Source organism: Mchenga conophoros, linkage group LG19 (assembly GCF_057382185.1).
Source record: "Mchenga conophoros isolate Kocher_MC1m ecotype Shallow Benthic linkage group LG19, M_conophoros_male_GT1.1, whole genome shotgun sequence".
In the NCBI taxonomy this organism is placed as follows: Eukaryota; Metazoa; Chordata; class Actinopteri; order Cichliformes; family Cichlidae; genus Mchenga; species Mchenga conophoros.
Window position 1 is genome coordinate 5,105,050 of NC_140544.1, and position 13,588 is coordinate 5,118,637.

Below are 13,588 nucleotides of genomic sequence, written 5' to 3' on the forward strand. Positions count from 1 at the left end.
TGATACAGTGAAGTTCAGTCTGATGTACAGTAAAATGTATTAGACTGTGTGCTGTAGAGCACCAATCATTAACACACACACACAACACTCAACTCAACAAAGTCTAAATGTAGCATTGCAGTTCACCTCCACTGGGTCTTATTAAAATATCTCCTCAGCCAGTCGTGTTTTTAAAGAAGTGCCAACATTAACTTATTATTATTATTATTATTATTATTATTCTTTTTTATTTTTTAGAATGAGTCTTCTTTCACCAGCACTCATGTCTAGATGAGAAGACAATCTAACTTTCCTCCTACATGTTTCAGTAGTGTAGATATTCCAAGTCAAAGAGTCACGAGACACTCCCACACTTTTACAATCAGCAGGTCTGAGTCTAGTTTGTCTGGTACATCAGTGAGCAACATGCTTTTGATGACAAAGAAATATAATTTGCAGCAGGCCAGGGTCTGTTTTCAGACTCCACATTGATTTAGTTTAACAGGAATACCTGTCTGTCTGTGAAGGTTCTCAGTCATCCAGTCTAAGGAGCTTGGAAAGAAAAGCGTCTGGACTTCTTTAGGTTTCCTTCAAGACGTTTTACCTCAGATCCGAGAAGCTTCTTCAGTTTTAAGAGCAGTTGGTGGAGAGTCCCAGGAATATGTGCCGTTTGTGTTCTTAATGGTTAACAATTCTTGTTGGAAATCGAAGTAAATGATCACAAAGACACAAAAAAAGGACTTCAGACAATTACAAAAAGATGGGAGACCAATAAAAACAAAAAATGTAAACAAAAAAGTGGTGCAGGCAGACCACTAAGAGACGACAAAGAAATAAAAGCAAACATTTTAACTTAAAAATGCAGATTCAGATTTTCTTCTTTCTTTTTCTCTTTATTTAAAGACTCATTTTAATTATTTAAGTTATCTCATTACATATTTACTTTGTTTTCCTTTCTCACAATCAAACCAGATATTGCACATATTTCAAGATTACACTGTGAAGCAAGACTATATTTAGATGTGCAATCCTACCTCTATCTAATTTAATTGTAATGACTTGAGCTGGAAATAATTAGTGTGTCTTCTTGCTTATTTACTTTTGAAAAATGCGGGGAAAATGCTACAAAGTCAAAAACCGAGGCCTCTGCATTATTAGTCTCTGAAATGTTTAATTAGGAGCATTTATTTGTTGCTGTTCCACCATCCTTATGCTGTATATTTCTGTGGTGCTAATTAATCCCAGTAAACTTCCGACCGGTGGCACTGACGTCACATCTTATGAAGACTCTAGAGCGGCTCTTCCTCAACCTCCTCCGACCACAGGTACAACATGCCCAGGACCCACTACAGTTTGCATACAAGGCGGGTGTCGGAGTGGAGGATGCCATCCTGTACCTCCTACACAGAGCCCACTCACACCTGGATGGGGGAAAAGGCACGGTCAGGATCCTGTTTCTTGACTTTTCCAGTGCCTTTAATACCATCCGGCCCTGTATGCTTCAGGAAAAACTGAACAGGATGGAGGTGGACCCCTGCCTGGTGGCTTGGATCTCTGACTACCTCACCGACAGACCACAGTACGTCAGGCTGAAGGACATCACGTCTGACACAGTGGTCAGCAGCACAGGAGCACCACAGGGAACTGTGCTGTCCCCTCTTCTCTTCACCCTGTACACCTCTGACTTCTGCTACAACTCTGAATTATGCCACATTCAGAAGTTTGCAGATGACACGGCCATCATGGGGTGTATCTGGGATGATCAGGAAGAGGAGTACAGAAGTCTGGTGAGGAACTTTGTCGCATGGAGTCACACAAACCACCTGCAACTCAACACCTCAAAGACTAAGGAACTGGTTGTGGACTTCGGGAGGTCCAGAGAAGGTCCACTACCGGTTCAGATAGAGGGGGAGGAGGTGGAGGTGGTCAACAAGTACAAGTACCTCGGGCTGTGGGTGGACAATAAACTGGACTGGTCATGCAACACAGAGCACCTGTATAAAAAAGCCCAAAGCCGACTGTACTTCCTCAGGAGGCTGAGGTCTTTTAACATCTGCAGGAAGCTCCTGAGGATGTTTTACCAGTCGGTGGTTGCTGGAGTACTTTTCTATGCTGTAGTGTGCTGGGGGAGCAGCACAGCAAAGAAGGACTCATCCAGGCTGGAAAAACTGATCAGGAGGGCTAGCTCTGTGGTCGGCATGAAGCTGGACACTCTGGTGACAGTGGCAGAGAAAAGGACATTAAAGAAACTGATGGACATTATGAACAATGCTGGGCATCCTCTGCACACGGCCATAAACAACCAGAAGAGTCTGTTCAGTGACAGGTTGCTTCTCCCAAAGACAAGAACTAACAGACTTAAAAACTCCTTTGTCCCACACGCCATCAGACTGTTTAACTCCTCTCTGGAGGGGAGAGGGAGGGGAAACAGGAGGACAAAGGAGGGAACAACTAAGCTGTAGTGCCTCTTCACCTCACTGTGCAATACCTTTTGTGCAATACTTTTGTAAATAGTCAACGGTGCAATAGACTCAATACTTGAAATGTGCAATTCACTTGTATTTTTATTTTTATTCCTATTTATTCTATTTATCCCCTTCGTATATTTTATTTATATTGTCTCTGTATTTATATATATGTGTGTGTGTGTATATATATATATATATATATATATAATATTCTGTAACTCTGTAACTTCTGTCGGTGCTGTGCTTTTTTGGAAATCGAATTTCCCAGAGGAACCCACCCGAGGGATTAATAAAGTTCTATCTAATCTAAACGTAGCAGACGCTCTGACAGTGCTCGGCTTATTTATTAGGAGGAAATGCTCGGAAACTAGGAAGCAGGCCAGGAGAGGTCGGAAATCCACCAAGGACTCTAAACATCCACTTTGGCTGTTTGAAGGCAGCGCAGCTAAATATTTAACACAGCTTAATGCACCGTGTTGAGAAACAGACTGTCAGATTGTGTAGAAACCTCCCAACCACTCCCCCACTCTCACACATCCCTTCTTCCGCCAACTCCCTGACCAAGCTCGGGGGCCAAAGCATTTTTTTAAAAGCTGTATCTCAGAGAGTTTTTCTCCTTGCTGCCATCTCATGTAGTAGAAAGAACACAGCACAGATGCAAAACTTCATGATCTGTAAAACCAGCAGCTTGTTTGTGTGCAGATGCACGGGACAGGTGCAGTGATGTGAGAGCATGTGAGACGATGAGTTTTCATGAGTTTTGTATGTTTCAGATTGCTCCTGTGCTGCTGGGGAATGTTTGGTCATGGCAATCCACGACCTCACGTCTTACAGAGTCATGTTTTCTCTTATTATCTTCTCCTAATTCGCAGCTTCTGTGATCTTGTACATGATCTTCTCTTCTGCTCCCAGTAAAAGAACTGCTGCTCCATTCTCACCGTCACTTCCCTGCGATGCATCGTTCTTGCCTTACGTTCAAGCTATAAGTAAGCCATCTAGTTGACATGGAAACTGAAAACGACAAGGTGACTCACTGTGCATCTTCCTGCCTGGAAAATGTCTCCCTGTGACCAAACATCTGTTTATTTGAAGTTCCTGCTATTACCTAACAACCAGCCAGCTGAGAGCTTGCTGATGTAAATAATCATCAGTCATTCCAGTAGCTTTTTGTGAAGTCTGTTCTTTTTCCCTCAGGTGGAAAGTGAAACGGTGTAATCAGCTGGGGAAATGCTTACGTGGAGACATAAATGAATAACTTACATAGATTTTCTTTTCGTAATCATCAGCTGGACACTGGCAGAAGCAAGGCAGGATGGTTATTCACCCAAAGTTTGCTCAAGTTTCTGCTTGAACTGCTGCTTCTGAGTATATCTTCCTAATAATTTAAGAAGACTTTTTCCAGCCATCTGTTTTCCACCCATCTCATCAACAGCCTGTTCAGCTTCAAACTTAGCAGGTGTATTGCTCTTGACCCAAGTAAGTTCAGTGCTGAGTTTGAGCTCGTTTTGACAACTTGACAAGAAGTGGTTCTCATGTTTTAGCTACTTGCTGCTCTGTTATCAGTGCTTCAGCTACAAAAACTGGGGTTCATGTTAAAAGAATGCAAGTTTACACCCTTTCAAAACAGTGACCACATGTTAACATGCCTTTATGGCCAATGCCCTGAGGACAAATTCTCTAAGCTTCTTCGCTGTTTTCTTGGTTCCCAGGTTGACAGACAGTGATGGCAACAGTGGAGATTTAAAATGCACTTTATCACTCTGGCACAAAAAGCCATTTTAGACCCTTTAAACTGTTACAGAGTGTTGTTATATTTCAGGTGAAGTTGGGTGATACTGTGCATGTGCTGATAAAGGATTTTGTTCTGATGATAACTCTGAAAACAGTTCACGATTTTCACCTCTGGGGACCATGAGTACACCACGCCAAGGACCTTTAATACCGACACAATGTAATGGAGGAGTTTGTCTAAGGAATTCAACATCAGCTTTACTGATCTTGACTTACTGATCCTCCACTAATCTGACAAGCATAAATATGTGAAGCAATTTCTATAAAAGACATTAGCTAAAGAGGAAATTTCTTATCACTGTGATTCGAATGGAAATACCACAAAAAGCCTGAACAGCGCTGATCATAACCTGGAAATTCATGTACATATATTCATGTATTCATGTACATTTGGTCAAATTACAGTATGCTTGATGCTGTTTCTGCTACCCCTCAGTGCAGCATTCAACCCTGTTGGCCACAATATTTTGCTGCAGAGATCACAACGTGTCATTAATGCTTTTCTTGGGTAATATTATTAGAACTAGAATTGTAGTCTTAAAGACATGAAGACCTGGATGATCTGGAAAATATCCAACTTCTAAATTCAGACTAAACTGTTATTGTGAGTTATTGTACTCTGTTCTAAAAATCTCAGAAACACGATGTGTAGCTGATACTTACTTTAGATGGCATTACCTTGACCTCCAGTAATACTGTCACGAACCTTGGAGTCATTTTTGACCAGGATGCCTGAGGCTTCTTTTTGTTAAAAGGGAGTTTTTTCTTCCCACTGTTGCTAAGTGCTTGCTCATAGGGTTGTATGATTGTTGTCTTTCTAATATTGGAGGGTCTTTACACTATAATATAAAGCATCTGGCTTGTGGCTTTCTTCCTTCTCAAGTAAAGAAACCTTATAACACTCATCCCTCTTGCTGACCGTCTTCAAATATGGCTAACGTTTGATATCAGGCTTCTGTTTCCCACTGCTGAGACTGTGCGTCTTTACACTGCTGCAACTGCTACTGTATATCTGAGATTAGGAGGAGAGTGATTAACTAAAAGCTCCAAAATGAGCCTATTCAAGCTGCAACATTCAGATGTAGGAAAGGGGATTCAAAGAGAGAGAGAGGGGGTGCAAACTGCAGCGGGAGCAGAAACAGCTGTAATTAAGCACTAATTCTAAAAACAGTAAGGCAAAGTCATCACAGGCAGGTTACCTCAGGTGGCTAATCCAAATGCTTCAACAAAGCTTATGCCTGGGAGAAAAAAAACACAAAAAACAAAACATTTACATTTCAGATTCAAGAAGTAGTAATTAGCCTACAGCGGAAAAAGCTTTGTTAAATGCCACAGCAAGCTGTTCATGCACCCGCCAGCTGACACAAAGTGGCTATTAGGTGTTAGATCCAAAAACAGGAAAGCAGAGAGAGACAGAGGAAGTCCCATAATAAGAACAGCAACAAGGCAAAACACTGAATCATAGTACTGTTGTATAATATCAAAGGCAGCATTAATAGCTCACACTTGATCCAGTTCTGTCTTCTCTCTGGTTGTTCTATTGTGTTTTACGCTGTCACACTCTTATCTGGCACTGTGTGCCTTTATGCAGCCCTCATGTTCATCCACTGTCTGAAACAGGCTTTTTAACTCCTTCCTCCAGAAAGCATTTTTATTGTGATTGGCTGCCCCTCGTAGGGGCAAACAGAACGTTTAAAAGTGTCAGGTTGGTGTTTCTGTGGTCCCAGCCAGAGCTGTGTGCCTGAGTGTGGGAGATGGCCATAGGTATCTGATATCTGCTCTCTATGACATCATACAGAGCCTAGAAAAAAATCCAAATCACCCAAATATTACTTTAGTTTCAATTTTGACTGTAACTTGTTTAAGATAATCATAACACTCACACTCTGATGAACACATCGGGAGCAAATCAGGGATCAGCGTCTTAGCCAACGATACTTTGGCATGCAGACTAGAGCAGTGAGGCACTGAACCACCACTCTCACTCCCGAGTCAAGCCACCCCATCTGTCCTTTTGCCCCATGGTGACTGAAGACAGGCTCTGACTGCGGATAAACAGAAGAATATGGATGGATGGATGTTTACCAACAGAGTTGCTTTATCCATGTTTTATTTTGTAAAAATGATGGTTACGTGAAAAAAATGATCATTTTCTCAGTGGATATATGCTGTGGAAAATGAATAAAGGTGTTCCTGCATATGACATCTGAGGGTCATGAGACTGCTGCTTTACCACAGAAAGAGGGATTTATGCCTAAACCCATGCGGTCAAGTTGTAGCTGTGGATTACAGCCACTGTCTGTGCTTGTCAACTGAGGACATGGAGAAATACTGGAAACATGTTTTTTTTTTGCCAAGTGGATCCCTCCAACAGGTCAATCTGTCCTTGAGAAAACTCTTTCTCCAATAAGTGTAATGGACCTCTTTTTATTGACTAATGCAGCAATTTAGACCTCCCGCTGGCCCCCTGATGCAGCACACTGGCAACACAACAGAGACCTGTCTGTATGGCATAAACCCCATTTACCACCATGTCCCTCGGCTATGCTATTCTCATCCTCCTCCCACCTTTATCATCAGTCAGCTCCCCCTCCACCCGGTGTATTTTTTCCCAGGATGACCTAAGTCTGGGGCAGGGTTTGGAGGTTTGGTGGGGTCAGTGGACTTTGCGGTTGAGTGGGGGCAGAGAACGCTTTGATTTTTGATCCTCTTCCTTTTTAAGGAGCAAGTGAGAACACTGGTGGAAGCTGCACTAATTAATTCTGAGATCAATAAAGAGGGATGCAGCTATGCCTTCCTCCAGATGTGCAGGCGGTTCATTGATCGGCTCTGGGCGGTTCAATACTTCTATCTCTGTATAGTCCCACTTTCCTTCCCCAAATGAGGCGTCAGTGTCATCCCACTGCTGCCTTTGATCTCTACCATGTGACATTTACTCCTTTCTACTCAATGAGCAGGAAGCTGGAATTAGCTAATGCTGAGACGTGGAGCTGCACAGACAGAAGATTTCGGTTTCTTCCTGCTGATTTTTTTAATGCTCATTATTTTATGTGCTGGAATGTGCAGAAAATAGGTTTAAATGTTAAACAAATTTCTTCCAGTCAGAGCATGTTGCATATAATTTAATGTTTGCTTGATGCGTAAAGTTAATAATAATAATAATGGATACTTTATTGATCCCCATGGGGAAATTACTTGTTTTTCTCTGCATTTGACCCATTCACTCAGTGAAGCAGTGGGCAGCCCACTAAGCAGGCGCCCGGGGAGCAGTGTGTAGGGACGGTACCTTGCTCAGGGTAGCCGTTAAGTGGATTCGAACCGCCGACCTTCCGATCATGGGGCGACCACTTTACCTACTGAGCTATCCCTGCCCCACAGTAAAAGATTAAAACTAATAAAACTAGTTTCAAAAAGAGACTTTTTCATTTGATTACATTTTATATGATGGATTATGCAGAAAAAATAGAATTGGGCTGAAAGATCTATCACTTTATCACCTATTCAGGTTGTAAATATTTTTTAAAAAAAACTAAGTAACTAATTACTTTTGAAAATAAGTAATCAGTAATTAGTTACTGATTACTTTTTTCAAGTAACTTGACCAACACTGCAAGTCACTAATTCAACACTGATGATGAAGCATGTGTATCGCACACCGTGTTGTCTGTATGAGCATCTGTGTAAAACTCAATGTTTTACTTTATGTACACAGTGCATGTGAAATATCATCTGTGTGATATCACCTGCTGGTTTCTGTACTATATGTTGCCTGTAATGATCTTAAATAAGGCATTTTAACATGGCAGTCTGTGTGGATGGACTCACTTTTGGAGTCAGTCACAAGTGGCCACTGCACAAACTGCACATTTATGTTGGCTTAGCACTTGAATTTTTATGTAAATGGTAAACGCACTGGTTTTTACACAACACTTTTCTACTCACACACTTTCTCCCTGTGTCAAGTTTTTAACATGCACCCTGATGAAAGCATCAGGACCACCTTGGGGATACTTTGACCGTGGATCGAAAAATGTAGTAGACTCAGCTGGTGCAGGTACTAGCATTAATTCAGACTGTTTCATGGACATTTCTATAATTATATACAAAACTCCCGTAACTTACTTTGCAGTATGGATTGTTTCTTTACCTTACAAACAGAACCTGACATTAAAAAGCAAACACAGCCTCAGTGTGTGTAATGGACCTGAACACATTTCACCCAAGTGATGATACTTGTTTTGTGAGCCTGCTGGGGATAAAAAACTTCCCTTCCACCCGTCTGCAACACAAACACTACTTATCGAAGAATTAAGGAAGCGGAACCGGCTGTTCAAACCCCCACAAGGCTGCCCGCTGGGATTGAAATGACGGGACGAGGCGTGAGTTTCTCAAAATGGGCTCATTGAGTGCAGCACGGAGAAGATCTTGGAGAAGATCGGCTGCCGTGAATACTCAGAACAAGACCTCTGAGTGAAAAACTGGATTACATCTGGAGGGGCTAGCTCGAATAACACCTTTGAGCGCAAATTCGATCACATCTTGGGGAAGTGCACTGCGGTCGTGAGTTCTCAGAACCTGCTCTTTGAGCAAAAAGAACGACAACATCACGGAACGTAAGTTTGGATAACATCATAGAAAGCTCGTGGCTCTCCAACAGGAGATTGAGAGACCAGTGTTGGACTGTTAGAACAGCTTTGAAATTCATATGAGTTGTTCGCACTAAAGTAAAAAGCACCATCACTTCATGCGGATACCCTCTCGGCGCCAGCTGCGGATGCAAGGCTGGAGCCGAACAAAAAAACACCCTGATAACGACTGTGTTTAATAATGGATTGGATTTATATAGCGCTTTTCAAGGCACCCAAAGCGCTTCACAATACCACTATTCATTCACTGGTGGAGGTAAGCTACAGTTGTAGCCACAGCTGCCCTGGGGCAGACTGACAGAAGCGAGGCTGCCATATCGCGCCATTGGCCCCTCTGGCCAACACCAGTAGGCAAGTAGGGTAAAGTGTCTTGCCCAGGGACACAACGACCAGGACAGAGAGCCCAGGGATCAAACCGGCGACCTTCCGGTTACAGATGCGATTCCCAACCCCCTGAGCCACGGTCGCCCGGTTTAGACTGTTCCTTCCCATTCCATGCAAGACCACCTGGGTTGGCTAGAAGACTGTTTACTTAGCCTAGCAGGGTGAAGGACACTGTCTCAGCTGAACTCTGGACACGCACACACATACATATACACTGATATGCACACACTCATCCCCCCTCCCTTTCCAAACGCCTTCGATGCTTGTTCCCTTCCGATGCTGACGGTGGATCAAGGAGACCAGCGCACGCAGGCCCGGATGCACTGTCTAAATCGGCTGTCTCTCACCCTTTACCCACCCCTGTTGCTTGTCATGTGTTTCTTTGGCGTATTTAGAGTTTTTTTTTTCATGTGCTATGTGCAGAGGTGTTTTTTTCTGTTCTCAAACTGATCTCCCTGTTGGAGCTCAGTCTGGGGGGAGTTATTTTTTTTCTCCTTATCTTTCCTCATGTGGTGCATTTTCCATTGTTATACCTCTCTGACCTGTCTTCCCCATGTGATGTTTGTGTAATGTATGTATGGTCAGAAGGGTAAGTCGGCGCTGGCAAAGGTCGGCAGCCTTAACCCAATTTCCTTCGGGGTCAACCTTCAGGATCAATAAAGTTTTATTGAATTGAATTGAATTAAAATGATCACCTGGGAAATGTTTATCAGCTTCTTTTTTTTCTAAAATCCTTCTGGGTGACTCAAAAGATCCAGAAAACTGCAGTTACTTGTCTGTAAGCAGCCTCTGTTAGATTGCATGCAGTCATTTCATTCATTATTAATATAAAAAATATTGTCAAATTCAGTTTAAAGAAACACGGGCGAATCACTCGCGAGGTACCTTTTTAAATAATGCTGTCTTGGACAAGTCTAGAGAAATCAACCTGAAATAGCGCTGGATGTGCAAAAACACCTGCAGTGAACACACTGTACAGATATTAAAAAAGATGTTTAATAACAGTAAATGAAGAAAATACTCTAGGTGATATTTGACTTTATTATTTAAGCTGTATTGTGTGTTGGTGTTGTCCTTGATGGCATTATGTTATTGTTAAATTGCACAGGTGTTCCTAATAAAATGCTAATTGAGTTTAGGTAGCGACACACCAGCACTGACTCATCATTTCTTTTCATGGAGGAGTCTGCAAACCCAATAAATGGAAGTCTAATAGTGACAAACTATTAGACTTCCATATACTATTTGTGATGGCTGCTGTGTGAGCAGCTGGGTGTGGCCTGTGTGGATCCTTGTTTCCTGTGTCTGCCTCTGGGCAGGGTCTGCCGTCCTTGCACCTGGAATAATTCATGACTATCAATGGAGGGTGTTTATGGCCAGCTTCACCATCATCTTCATTCTAAATTCTTGTCTACGTACCTAGTTGTCTATGTTCTCTTGCCCCCGTTGCAAAACCGGTTAACAAAAAAAATAGTACATTTGGCATTTTAAAAAGAGAGTGCAGTGACAAGAAGTGGGAACTTAGAGATTTTTGGAAATGACCCTTTAACAGATGTATTGGAGTTCCTTAGCAAACATTAAATTTTGCAACACAGTTTACTGCAAAATGTGCAAAATTTACTTAGTTAAAAAAGCATGTCCTGTATTTTGTGCTTGATGCTGAAATAAACTGATGGTGCCTATATTTAGAAAAGAGTGCAACTTTTCTAAATCACCTGTAAAACGAACCAGAACTGTGAGCACTGCCTTGGGATGCAAGACAGATGTTTAAATGGGAAATTAGCACCAGGCAATGCACATGGGTGGTCTGTGTCCTCAATTGAAAATCTGGGATGCTGTGAATCTGTCAGAAATATTCTGTGTTGCAGATTAGTTGCATTTTATTTGACAATGTCATATCTAATCAAACATAGGAGTTTGTCTTTACATTGTGACCTGCTGGCATCCAAGATCCAATTAAATTCAGAAAAAAAGTTTTTCAAAATATTGTTTCTGTTTCTGCACATCCACATGCATACGTCTTTTCACACCTGACTAACCTCATCCAGAAACTACAACAAACTGCTAACCACACTTGGAAAAAGCAGGAATTTTATCATACTGGCTCCCCTCAGTGGGGATACCTCCTCTTCTGCACTTCTGTGAGGTGATTGAGACCTAAGTTATTCCAAGAGCCTTTGACAACTTCATATAATCTCACAGTGACAATGAGATAAGGTCTCCTTTAGGGGCCATACCATCACTCACTCCTTTTTGTTACCACGCCAGATCCGCGGGCCCGAACCGTAGTAAGGAAACCTCTGGCAGTTACTTGAAGGTTCCATGACTGGCTCGTAGCCGCCAACCAGCTTACTATACAGGTCAACTCCGCTAGTAAAAAGATCGAAGGAGGCGTAGAAAAACTGCTTCACCGAACTTTATTTCTTCTCCAAGGCACGAACACCGCGTACAGTGGGCTGACACAGTTTACTCACAGCGAGCATCGCCGACACAACTCTTGCTGCCGAGGGAGTTATTATATTCCTTTTACTAATTTTCTTTCCGCCTCTTCTGTTGCTAACCTTTAGTTTTTCCCCTTCTCCTCTCTCTCTCCACACACACACCAGGGCAGTCCCACTAAACACATCCCGAATACATTTCCCATCAGACTTCACCCTTAAAGGGCCATGCCTGTAACACTACCCCCACTCTGGATGATGATTAAACCCTTAACATCATTCCAGCACATGAACCCCCCAATAACAAGGAAACATACAGCATTCTATGCGGGACAGCAGTCATGCCACTCACTTTTGTTTGTGTTTTAAAAACTCTAATCTAAATACATGTACTGAAATACACCAATAAAATTGCCATAACTTGACCTCATGTTGCCTGCTTCTTTTCTTGTGTGTCTGTGGATGTAAAACAGTAACACACTTTCTGCTTTGTGTCTTTAATTGTAAATAAATGCAATATGTTTTCATTTTAAAATGCAGTGCAAAAAACTTCTGCTCTAAATCTTTTTTTTTTTTTTTAGCAAAAAGCTTTTTTTTTTACCTGTTGTGGAAGTTTTCCATTTAAATAAAGCCTGCAGACGAGCAGTGAGCGGTAGCTAACATTCTTTAATCAAAACACACAAAGAACAGACAACCAAGCTTGATGAAGTCCCTGCATGACCGCGGGACAGACGGTCAGCAGAGTCTCCCTGAGCCTAGCATGGCTCTCAGATAAGCCATGACAGCATATGGGATCATTATATCCCAGTCCTAGTGGCAGTGCTCTGCGGTGGTGGCTAAGGCCTTCTGAAGGGTAGCATTAAAACGCTCTACCTGCGTGTCTTTTTGATTCCGAACAGTTCGCACATCCCCTGGAACACAGCCGACTCAAAGTTGGTGCCCTGGTCACTATGCAGAGACTGTGGGGCTCCATATCTACACACCCACTCCGCAACAACCTTTTCTGCCACTGTGGGTGCTTGTTCATCGGGGACTGGAAAAGCCTCCACCCACTTGCTGAAATAGTCTTGTACCACCAATATGAACCGGTTATGCCTCTCTGTTTCGTTCAATGGTCCAATCAGATCGACTGCAATTCTTTCCATGGGGGCGCCAACACGTACCGTACCCATTGCTGCCTGGGGGGATTTTAGGGGCCGCGCCCTTTCAGCACAACTGGTGCAAGTGCGGCACCACAGGGTCACATCATCTTTCACGTTGTACCAGTAGTACCTATTCTTCAGGCGTGCCAGAGTCCTTTCTGCCCCAAAGTGGCTGCCCACTGGGTCATCGTGCATCTGCTGCATTACTGAGTGACAACAGTCCACCGCTGCTACGGGTGCACACTCTGGTCCTGCTACCCAGCTTTTCCCATTGGTACCATCAGGCCCCACTACCCCCACTAGGGGCTGCCCTGGGGGGGTTATGCTGGTACGACAGTCCTCTAAGTTATACTGCACACCTTTATGCTCAAACTGGACGCTGTTTATGGTGGGCTCTGGAAGTGTGCACGGGCATGAAGCACGGCAGGGTCTCCTGGAACATGCATCTGCATTCTGGTGGTTTTTCCCAGGTCGGTGCAGCACCTGGAAGTTATACTCTGCCAGCTTCTCCAACCAGCGGGCCAGCTGGCCCTCAGGCTCCCTTAGCCTGGTCAGCCGTGAACGGCCTACCCAGTGAACGGCCTACCCAGCAGGTACTGTCTGAAGTGGGAAGTAAATGCCACAACCGCCAAAAGCTCTCGCCTGCTCGTGCAATCGTTTTGTTTGGTAGCTGACAGCCTGCTCCTAAAAGCCAAGACCCTCTTTTCGCCCCCTTGCACTTGGGAGAGAATTGCTCCGAT